Raw genomic sequence first — 12645 nt, 5'->3', positions numbered from 1 at the left:
CTCCCTACTCGACTGTGGATTCCTGCGTAGTCCTTCGACTTTGTCGTCACTATTTTCTGTTATCGCAAATATAATTCATTGCATTAAGCCCGTTCCTGTTAATCAGGGCCTAAAACAGAGCGGTAGCTGGTAACCAAGATTAATGAACCTTGTATTTTGGAAAAACAGGCAGACATGCGTCATCCCTCAGACTGATTAAAATGGTCTCTGAGCAGAAAATAACGAAGATGTAAAATAACTGTTAAGTAATAACATTAACAACTTACTACTAACAAAATTTGTGTTGAGAATAAATAAATCAAATGTAAAAGTAATGGAGAATAGAAAAAGAAAGCAGGGAATATTTAACATGGTAACTGAGGTATTTCGGCAAGTCTAGAGCTTAAGGAAATATGACTACACATCGTGGCTCTGATAAGGTAACCTTCCAGGAAACAGGCGCACGCGAAAGACCTTTTTGCAACATATGAGCTCTAAGAATAATAAAGATAACATGGTACCGTAGAATTAAGAATTTCCTGAAATTGTATATCTGATGCACAGCAGTGTGTGGTGAGGGAAGCTAGGACCATTCTAAGTACAGAGAAATAACTAGTATTCCTAGGAACATAAAGGATGTTAACCATTAAGCACAAAATTCAGAGTTAGTTGAAACGACAGCCAAAGAGAGACCCATGTGATTTGAAAGGCCAGGTTAGTCCGACATTGCCAAACGTGTCCATAATTTGTTGAACCGACGCTGATAATAGCAGCAGATCGATTAACAATAAAATCAACATTTATGTAGGATTAAACTAATTGGCAGTACATTGGTAAAGGATGTGGTTGAGCGTATTACATAGTAGAAATTAAAAGATTATTACTCACCGGGAGGGATGGAAAACGGAATCAAACTGGTTATAATACTAGTGAAGAAGCAGCCGAAATATAACATAGAGAAGCAAGACGGAACTAAGTCTAAATTTTAGAATCAGTAGTATCAACAACAACGATAATGACATTGCAGTACATTTTATGCCACGTACAACTGATTGAATCTCAGTACACTCCTGAGTTTTTATGATCATCAAATATTTATTGTACTTAATCAGCTTTTTCTTTTTGATGCGGCCCGCCACGAATTCCTTTCCTGTGCTAACCTCTTCATCTCAGAGTAGCACTTGCAACCTACGCCCTCAATTATTTGCTTGACGTATTCCAATCTCTGTCTTCCTCTACAGTTTTTGCCCTCTACAGCTCCCTCTAGTACCATGGAAGTCATTCCCTTATGTCTTAGCAGATGTCCTATCATCCTGTCCCTTCTCCTTATCAGTGTTTTCCACATATTCCTTTTCTCTCCGATCCTGCGTAGAACCTCATTCCTTACCTTATCAGTCCACCTAATTTTCAACACTCGTCTATAGCACCACATCTCAAATGCTTCGATTCTCTTCTGTTCCGGTTTTCCCACAGTCCATGTTTCACTACCATACAATGCTGTACTCCAGACGTACATCCTCAGAAATTTCTTCCTCAAATTAAGGCCGATATTTGATATTAGTAGACTTCTCTTGGGCAGAAATGCCTTTTTTGCCATAGCGAGCTGCTTTTGATGTCCTCCTTGCTCCGTCCGTCATTGGTTATTTTACTGCCTAGGTAGCAGAATTCCTTCACTTCATTGACTTCGTGACCATCAATCCTGATGTTAAGTTTCTCGCTGTCCTCATTTCTACTACTTCTCATTACCTTTGTCTTTCTCCGATTTACACTCAAACCATACTGTGTACTCATTAGACTGTTCATTCCATTCAGCATATCATTTAATTCTTCTTCACTTTCACTCAGGATAGCAATGTCATCAGCGAATCGTATCTTTGATAACCTTTCACCTTGTATTTTAATTCCACTCCTGAACCTTTCTTTTATTTCCATCATTGCTTCCTCGATGTACAGATTGAAGAGTAGGGGCGAAAGGCTACGGCCTTGTCTTACACTCTTCTTAATACGAGCACTTCGTTCTTGATCGTCCACTCTTATTATTCCGTCTTGGTTGTTGTACATATTGTATATGACCCGTCTCTCCCTATAGCTTACACCTACTTGTTTCAGAATCTCGAACAGCTTGCACCATTTTATATTGTCGAACGCTTTTGCCAGGTCGACAAATCCTATGAAAGTATCTTGATTTTTCTTTAGCCTTGCTTCCATTATTAGCCGTAACGTCAGAATTGCCTCTCTCGTCCCTTTACTTTTCCTAAAGCCAAACTGATCGTCACCTAGCGCATTCTCAATTTTCTTTTCCATTCTTCTGTATACTATTCTTGCAAGCAGCTTCGATGCATGAGCTGTTAAGCTGATTGGGCGATAATTCTCGCACTTGTCAGCTCTTGCCGTCTTCGGAATTGTGTGGATGATGCTTTTCCGAAAGTCAGATGGTAAATCGCCAGACTCATATATTCTACACACCAACGTGAATTGTCGATTTGTTGCCACTTCCCCGAATGATTTTAGAATTTCTGATGGAATGTTATCTATCCCTCCTGCCTTATTTGACCGTAAGTCCTCCAAAGCTCTTTTAAATTCCGATTCTAATACTGGATCCCCTATCTCTTCTAAATCGACTTCTGTTTCTTCTTCTATCACATCAGACAAATCTTCACCCTCATAGAGACTTTCAATGTATTCTTTCCACCTATCTGCTCTCTCCTCTGCATTTAACAGTGGAATTCCCGTTGCACTCTTAATGTTACCACCGTTGCTTTTGTCACCAAAGGCTGTTTTGACTTTCCTGTATGCTGAGTCTGTCCTTCCGACAATCATACCTTTCTCGATGTCTTCACATTTTTCCTGCAGCCATTTCGTCTTAGCTTCCCTGCACTTCATATTTATTTCATTACTCAGCGTTATGTATTTCTGTATTTATGATTTTCCCAGAACATGTTTATACTTCCTCCTTTCATCAATCAACTGAAGTATTTCTTCTGTTACCCATGGTTTCTTCACAGCTACCTTCTTTGTACCTATGTTTTCCTTCCCAACTTCTGTTATGGCCCTTTTTAGAGATGTCCATTCCTCTTCAACTGTACTGCCTACTGCGCTATTCCTTACTGCTGTATCTATAGCGTTAGAGAACTTCAAACGTATCTCGTCATTCCTTAGTACTTCCGTATCCCACTTCTTTGCGTATTGAGTCTTCCTGACTAATGTCTTGAACTACAGCCTACTCTTCATCACTACTATATTGTGATCTGAGTCTATATCTGCTCCTGGGTACGCCTTACAATCCAGTCTCTGATTTCGGAATCTCTGTTTGACCATGATGTAATCTAATTGAAATCTTCCCGTATCTCCCGGCCTTTTCCGAGTATACATCCTCCTCTTGTTATTCGCTGAAACTTGTTACAGAACTCAATTAGTCTTTCTCCTCTTTCATTCCTTGTCCCAAGGCCATATTCTCCTGTAACCTTTTCTTCTACTCCTTCCCCTACAACTGCATTCCAGTCGCCCATGACTATTAGATTTTCGTCCCCCTTTACATACTCCGTTACTCTTTCAATATCCTCATACACTTTCTCTATCTGTTCATCTTCAGCTTGCGACGTTGGCATATATACCTGAACTATCGTTGTCAGTGTTGGTCTGTTGTCGATTCTGATTAGAACAACCCGGTCACTGAACTGTTCACAGTAACACACCCTCTGCCCTACCTTCCTATTCATAACGAATCCTACACCTGTTATACCATTTTCTGCTGCTGTTGATATTAACCGATACTCATCTGACCAGAAATCCTTGTCTTCCTTCCACATCCTTTCACTGACACCCACTATATCTAGATTGAGCTTTTACATTTCCCTTTTCAGATTTTCTAGTTTCCCTACCACGTTCAAGCTTCTGACATTCCACGCCCCGACTCGTAGAACGTTATCCTTTCGTAGATTATTTAATCTTTTTCTCATGGTAACTTCCCCCTTGGCAGTCCCCTCCCGGAGATCCGAATGGGGGATTATTCCGGAGAGATCATCATGACACTTCTTCAATTACAGGCCACATGTCCTGTGGATACACGTTACGTGTCTTTAAGGCAGTGGTTTCCATTGCCTTCTGCATCCTCATGTCGTTGATCATTGCTGATTCTTCGGCCTTTAGGAGCAATTTCCCACCACTAGGACAAGAGTGTGCCCTGAACCTCTATCCGCTCCTCCGCCCTCTTTGACAAGGCCGTTGGCAGAATGAGGCTCACTTCTTATGCCGGAAGACTTCGGCCGCCAATGCTGATTATTTATCAAAATTTAGGCAGTGGGGGGATAGAAGCGGGACCGAAGACGTTTTGATTATGAATCAAAGATGCTACCCCTAAACCACTACGTATTATACGGTTTTTGGTTATGCCCTCTCACGTCGACCTACATGAAAAACTTAGTACATGTCAAGTTGCAACGATGTATCGGGTCAGCGTTATCATTTAACAGTAGTTTTGCTTTTCGATACCTGATAACTTAAAGAATCATTAGTTAAGGTAAATTTCGTATCGCATCTTGTGCATTTAGACCAGCACATCCACCTGAAAGCTTGTAGTAACATTGAAAGTTTTTATACAAAAAGTATAAATTAATTTTGTCTAAAAACTCTTCAACAATTTTCAGATTTTTAAGTATTCTTCCATAAATCTATACCCTCCACTGCATCTCTCTCTCTCTCTCTCTCTCTCTCTCTCTCTCTCTCTCTCTCTCTCTCCCCACTCTCTCTCTCTCTCTCTCTCTCATACACACTCTCTCGTGTGTGTGTGTGTGTGTGTGTGTGTGTGTGTGTGTGTGTGTGTGTGAGAGAGAGAGAGAGAGAGAGAGAGAGAGAGAGAGAGTTTTTTAGGAAGTGTGTGCGGATTTCTTGTCAGGGCAGTGTTATAACTTTGTGTAAAGGTTTTTCTCGACTGCTATTATTTCCTTTGCCCTTTTTCTGCGTGGGTGGAGCTTAATTTAATTTCCCTCGGGATATGGATTAAATTAATCAAATTAAGAACTTAATATAAGCTTTAGACATGAAAAAATATGCCATTTCCTGCCTCCTAAATTACAGTGAGAATTTTTCACATTAATTTCCTAAACTGCCTGCTAGAATACAAAAGATTTATTCAAAGTAGAAAATTAAGTGGCGTTGGAAGCTTTCCAAACACAAACATAACATGACTATTTTGGAACTGTGAACGTCTGAAATCAATGAAATACTTCAGGCACTCTACTTTCAGATGAACGTCTTTCTTAAGAAATTGTGGAGGTAAATAGTCCGTTATTTGCATTTCCCAGCAGAGACCACGCAGAAGGATGTCAGAAGGAAAGCAAATGCGACTCTATCTGTTGCAGGGCATAAGATTAGATTACTTAATGGGATCGGAAGGTAAGAGGCCTTTAAAAGAAAAAAATAGAGAGGTTGCAGTAAAGGTACATTTTTAACCGTGTTCACCGATAAGAGTAAATAATTACGTTATGTGTTTCATTTCTCTTTAATCATACTCTTCCTTCATTCCCTTTGTCCAGTAGTATGTTTTCTATAAGTCTAGAAGCAGTTTGAGTCAACCAAGTCGGCAAATAATAAGATAAATATTCTTGGTTTGTGTTTTACCTGCAAGTAAACCTTGGCCATAGAAATTTGTGACATTTTTGTCACAACATTGCTTGTCGTCATATTATTGATTTCACGTTTCCCTGTAGCTATTTGTCACTTTTAATATCACTGTCACGTGTTTCTGTAGGTGAGTATATTCACATGTGTGGGATTTCAGGTGGACTAAAATGAGACATCGATTGATAGGCTATATCTCCAAGCATAACGTAATCGCCAGTTTGGTATTGAAGAGAAGTGTGAGGGGTTTGATTGTAGTAAGCAGTCTGAAATAGATGCAGCTTGAAGTATTTACTCAGAGATGAAGGGCCGACAAGAATGAAGAGCCGTATCGAATTCATCTCCGGACTCAAGACTCCAACAGCAATAAGATTTCGGTAAGTTATCGGGCTGTTTCGTCTTTGTCTGGCTATCTATGAAAAACATAATTCTATTTCATGCTTGTGCTAGTATGATAGTAATTGCTGAAGAGTAATGAAATACTGCTAACTTGTATAGTTATTTTTAGCACTTGCTCATTTAGAGAGAAACGAAGTGTGCAAATAATGAAATATGTGTGGGAAATTGAAATATAGTGCTACTATTTAAGAGTACTGCGACCTTTTTATCGCTGTTAAATATATATTATTTCATTAGGAGGCAATGTCATACACTGGCCAAACCAGACCAGCTCAGAGAGTGAACGTGACAAACGCATGGTAGAAAGGCCCTCGAGGGTCACAGTAGTCTCATCGTGTAAAAGATTAGTCACCGTGTTAAAAGAGCATATCGTTTGATCTGGGTAGCTGTAGATGGTTAAGAAATGGAACCGACCGCTCATACTGTGAATACAACAATATAAACCCACAAAACTATTCTCGCCGTTATTGTGCTTGTATTTGTTTGCTGTTTGTTTACTTTATGTGTAAGAAAGCTGCAAGTAAGGCACTACACTAGAATCGTGGAGGGAAACGTGTTGTGAATGGTCTCTCCTTGATGCTTATGGCACACTGCGAAGTAAATGCATAAAAATAGTGAAGTACTTGATGTCTTAGACTAATTTCACATCTACTGATTTGAAAGCTACGATATCCGGGCAGGAGTGTAATACATTTAATAAGAGGAATTTTTATGAGGGTGAGTACGGTTTGTAACCCTTAAATATACATTTTTAACTGCTTCCCTTAACCCATAATCCACAAAAAAATTAAATGCGGGTAGTTGGTAAGTGCATCACTTGAGTATGGATAAACGGATCTGGCTATTTTAAAAAAATTGTAATAGTCCGAATACAACTTTTAGGGGAAGAAAAATGGGAAACGTTGCCCAGAAAATGGCAAAATTCTGGAAAACCTTAAAGTGATTTTTGTTGTTTTTTCTACAAACTCTTTCTTTTATCCTTTATGCTCCCAAGATATAAATAAGTTAATTCACTGTCTTTAACTGAAAACAAATCTGGTTGCTGTTGGTGTGGTCTTCAGTCCTAAGACTGGTTTGATGCAGCTCTCCATGCTACTCTATGCTGTGCAAGCTTCTTCATCTCCCAGTACCTACTGCAGCCTACATCCTTCTGAATCTGCTGAGTGTATTCATCTCTTGGTCTCCCTCTACGATTTATACCCTCCACTCCGCCCTCCAATGCTAAATTGGGGATCCTCTGATGCCTCAGAACATGTCCCACCAACCAGTCCCCTCTTCTTGTCAAGTTGTGCCACAAAACCCTCTTCTCCCCAATTCTATTCAATACCTCCCCATTAGTTATGTGATCTACCCATCTAATCTTCAGCATTCTTCTGTAGCACCACATTTCGAAAGCTTCTATTCTCTTCTTGTCCAAATAATTTATCGTCCACGTTTCACTTCCATACATGGCTACACTCCATACAAATACTTTCAGAAACGACTTCCTAACACTTAAATCAATTCTCGATGTTAACAAATTTCTCTTCTTCAGAAACGCTTTCCTTTCCATTGCCAGTATACATTTTATATCCTCTCTACTTCGACGATCATCAGTTATTTTGCTCCCCAAATAGCAAAACTCCTTTACTACTTTAACTGTCTCATTTCCTAATCTAATTCCCTCGACATCAACCGACTTAATTCAACTACATTCCATTATCCTCGTTTTGCTTTTGTTGATGTTCATCTCATACCCTCCTTTCAAGACACTGCTCATTCCGTTCAACTGCTCCTCCAAGTCCTATGCTGTCTCTGACAGAATTACAATGTCATCGGCAAACCTCAAAGTTTTTAATCCTTCTCCATGGATTTTAATACCTACTCTGAACTTTTCTTTTGTTTCCTTTATTGCTTGCTCAATATAAAGATTGAATAACATCGGGGATAGGCTACAACCCTGTCTCACTCCCTTTCCAACCACTGCTCCCCTTTCATACCACTCGACTCTTATAACTGCCATCTGCTTTCTGTAGAAATTGTAAATAGCCTTTCGCTCCCTGTATTTTACCCCTGCCACCTTTAAAATTTCAAAGAAAGTATTCCAATCAACTTTGTCAATTGCTTTCTCTAAGTCTACAAATGCTAGAAACGTAGATTTGACTTTCCTTAATCTTTCTTCTAAGATAAGTCGTAGGGTCAGTATTGCCTCACATGTTCCAATATTTCGACGGAATCCAAACTAATCTTCCCCGAGGTCGGCTTCTATCAGTTTTTCCATTCGTCTCTAAAGAATTCGCGTTAGTATTTTGCAGCTGTGACTTATTAAACTGATAGTTCGATAATTTTCAGATCTGTCAACACCTGCTTTCTTTGGGATTGGAATTATTGTATTCCTCTTGAAGTCTGAGGATATTTCGCCTGTCTCATATATCTTACTCACGAGATGGTAGAGTTTTGTCAGGACTGGCTCTCCCAAGGCTGTCAGTAGTTCTAATGGAATGTTGTCTACTCCGGGGGCCTTGTTTCGACTCAGGTCTTTCAGTGCTCTGTCAAACTCTTCACGCAGTATCATATCTCCCATTTCATCTTCGTCTATATCCTCTTCCATATCCATAATATTGTCCTCAAGTACATCGCCCTTGTATAGACACTCTATATACTCCTTCTACCTTTCTGCTTTCCCTTCTTTGCTTAGAAGAGGGTTTCCATCTGAGCTCTTGATATTCATGCAAGTGGTTCTGTTATCTCCAAAGGTCTCTTTAATTTTCCTGTACGCAGTATCTATCTTACCCTAGTGAAATAAGCCTCTAAGTCCATACATTTGCCCTCTTGCCAACCGTGCTTAGGCATTTTGCACTTTCTGTCGATATCATATTTGAGACGTTTGTATTCCATTTTGCCTGCTTCATTTACTGCATTTTTATATTCTCTCCTTTCATCAATTAAATTCAATATTTCTTCTGTTACCCAAGGGTTTCAACTAGCCCTCATCTTTTTACCTACTTTATCCTCTGCTGCCTCCATTATTTCATCCCCCAAAGTTACCCACTCTTCTTCTACCGTATTTCGTTCCCCCATTCCTGTCAATTGTTCCCTTATGCTCTCCCTGAAACTCTGTACAACCTCTTGTTCTTTCAATTTATCCAGGTCCCATCTCCTTAAATTCCCACCTTTTTGCAGTTTCTTCCGTTTTAATCTGCAGTTCATAACTAATAGATTGTGGTCAGGGTCAACATCTGCCCCTGGATATGTCTTACAATTTAAAACCTGGTTCCTAAATCTCTGTCTTACCATTATATAATATATCTGATACCTTTTAGTATCTCCAGGGTTCTTCCATGTATACAACCTTCTTTCATGGTTCTTGAACCCAGTGTTAGCTATGATTAAGTTATGCTCTGCGCAAAATTGTACCAGGCGGTTTCCTCTTCCATTTCTGAGCCCCAATCCATATTCACCTACTATGTTTCCTTCTCTCTCTTTTCCTACGCTTGAATTCCAGTCACCCATGACTATTAAATTTTCGTCTCCCTTCACTACCTGAATTATTTCTTTTATCTCATCATACATTTCATCAATTTCTTCGTCATCCGCGGAGGTAGTTGGCATATAACCTTGTACTACTGTAGTAGGCGTGGGCTTTGTGTCTATCTTGGCCACAATAGTGCGTTCACTATACTGTTTGTAGTAGCTTACCCGTACTCCTATTTTTTATTCATTATTAAACCTACTCCTATTTGATTTTGTATTTATAACCCTGTATTCACCTGACCAAAAGTCTTGTTCCTCCTGCCACTGAACTTCACTAATTCCCACTATATCTAACTTTAACCTATCCATTTCCCTTTTTAAATTTTCTAACCTACCTGCCCGATTAAGGGATCTGACATCCCACGCTCCGATCCTTAGAACGCTAGTTTTCTTTCTCCTGATAACAACATCCTCCTGAGTAGTCCCCTCCCGGAGATCCGACTATTTTACCTCCGGAATATTTTACCCAAGAGGACGCCATCATCATTTAATCATACAGTAAAGCTGCATGCCCTCGGGAAAAATTACGACAGTATTTTACCCTTGCTTTCAGCCTTTCGCAGTACCAGCCAGCATGGTTATTTTGGTTAGTGTTACAAGGCCACATCGGTCAGTCATCCAGACTGTTGCCCCTGCAACTACTGAAAAGGCTGCTGCCCCTCTTCAGGAACCACACGTTCGTCTGGCCTCTCAACAGATACCCCTCCGTTGTGGTTGCATCTACGGTACGGCTATCTGTATCGTTGAGGCACGCAAGCCTCTCCACCAACGCCAAGGCTCGTGGTTCATCTGGAAGATCTGGAAAAAAATCTGGAAAAACGCATTCCTGCCAGAATTAAAATATATTTACATTTGTTTTCACATTTATGCTGTTCCACGAAAAGTCCAACAAATGTAATTATTTTTATTTCTGTTCCTATTACAATTTATTTCGCTAATACGTGAGCAAATGTCGTTTGACAGCTGATTATTGGATCGTAAATCAAGCCAATCGGTTATGTACTGAGCAAAAATTCAATTGTTTATTTTCAGTTAAATTGAGATTGTATAGTAAGTTCATCGCAATCGTTCCATGGAAAGGTTTAGATTTCATCACTTTATCCCGAACTAATTTACAGACGTACATACAAAATAACGTGCGTTTTGAACTGAAATCGTTATACAGTAGCAACAAAGTGAATAAACTGTCCTTTTTCAGCCGAACTGTGATTAGCCGCATAGCGCATTGTGCACAATCGACACAACTGAACTGGGAAGACACAGGTTAGTAGCATTACAATGCCGCCAATAATAGGGTGCAATTTAGGCTGCAGAACTCGCAATCATAACGAGCAGCGCGAGGAACAAAATGAAATAGAACTGAATGGACTATCACAAAAACGTTCAGTATTTACACAAGAAGAAAGACAAAATGCCAACAAAGCTGGTGAGCATCAAATGAGAAATCATCAGTCAATAGAATCGTGCTAGAAAAGAAAAAAAATGTCGGAAAGCCATCACCTTTGCTTATTTACGCACCAGACAACAACAAAAAATAAAAAAATCGTGTACCATAAAGCACTTCAATGAAGGAAATGATGCTGCCACAGCAATCGGAACAAAGTATTTCTTTGTTTTGATTGTCTACTTGAACATCGGTCTTGAAATCGAAATCTAAATTTAAATAAAAGTCCTTAAGATTCTCTATGATTTATAATTTAATGGAAGAAAATAAGTCATTTGAGTGACATGAAATTGTGACTTAATTCAACTGAGACTGGAATTTTGGATTATAACGACAGGGACAGCATACATTATCAGCACTTCATCATTGTAATAACGACTGAATTTGAAAGACTATATTTTTATAATTAAAATTTACGTGAACATAGTCATTTGTGCAATTTTGTCGTATGATGACATGATGGAGACCGTGGCTGTTGTTTGAAGACAAATGTTGATGGTGTTAGGACAGCAATCAGCCACAAGTTTACTTTCAGTTCCTTTATTCAACGGGTACCGTTGTGATTCATCCTCAGACGGTTTACACGCTTTATTTATGACATGTGGTGGGTTTTTTACAGATTAATTGTCGTGAAACGTCGGTTTGGAGTGTTTGTTTTCATGGGATTCGTCCAACAGATGTGAATACATTCCCACTGCATTCTTATTGTTGCACACGTAAAGTTTTTTCTCACTGAACACTTCAGAATTGTGTCTGAGAAGATATCTACCCCGCACTACATGTTTTGATACATGTCGAGTTCACAGGGCTGCAGACGTATATTTCTGGTTTGATATTTTTTATCAGAATAGAACGATAATCTCGTATTAATTTTTCACTCAGCTTTGTTTGTTGTTTGCTTTATTTGCCGTAGACGTTGAATGCTTTTAAGGCCTCATCTTTAGGCACATTGGTACAGTCATCAAATATGGAAGACTTCATTTGCGATTATACACTGTTTTGATAACTATGCTGTAATCCATAGAGACGGAGCAATAAATATCATCTCTGTGTAGAATATTAGTATGAAAATAGGCTCGTTGCACCGTGTGTTATGTATAAAGCAGTGTGTGTGTGTGTGTGTGTGTGTGTGTGTGTGTGTGTGTGTGTCCAGGAACTTCTTCCAAATCCCTGGATCGATTTCAGTCAGATTTTCCACAGATGCAGGAGGCGTCACAACTATGAGCACTGTTCAGTTACAACTCCAACCTCCAATAGGACCAAAGATGTGGGGAAAACGTGTTTTTCGTAGTCCTAGCGTATGGGTTTCCTTGGACGACAGACATGTTGTCTGGGAACAGTACTGGCCTGCCAAATCAACCTGCTTTGCAGGGCAGCCTACTTGACTAAGGTAAGGGTTTCATTGCAATAAAAAGCCAGTCCACAGTTGCAAATTTCACTTGTTTATTCAGTCGGAGACTAGTTTTGGGCCTGGACCTATTTTCAAATCATGTAACTTTGTCAAAAATGGTATTTCCGGAAATCTAAAACCACGCCATAAATGTGCATACGAACAGTTGCAGTTATCCGTGCGTGCTTTAACTATTACTTTTCACATTTTTGACATGGTTTTCGCATTTTCGTAAACACCATTTTGACTATGTTACTCGTATGGTGATTTGAAAATGGGTCCCGGCTCCTAACTAATCATC

The sequence above is a fragment of the Schistocerca serialis genome, chromosome 5 (genome assembly GCF_023864345.2).
Source record: "Schistocerca serialis cubense isolate TAMUIC-IGC-003099 chromosome 5, iqSchSeri2.2, whole genome shotgun sequence".
Taxonomy (NCBI): domain Eukaryota; kingdom Metazoa; phylum Arthropoda; class Insecta; order Orthoptera; family Acrididae; genus Schistocerca; species Schistocerca serialis.
This window is presented reverse-complemented; position numbering follows the sequence as displayed.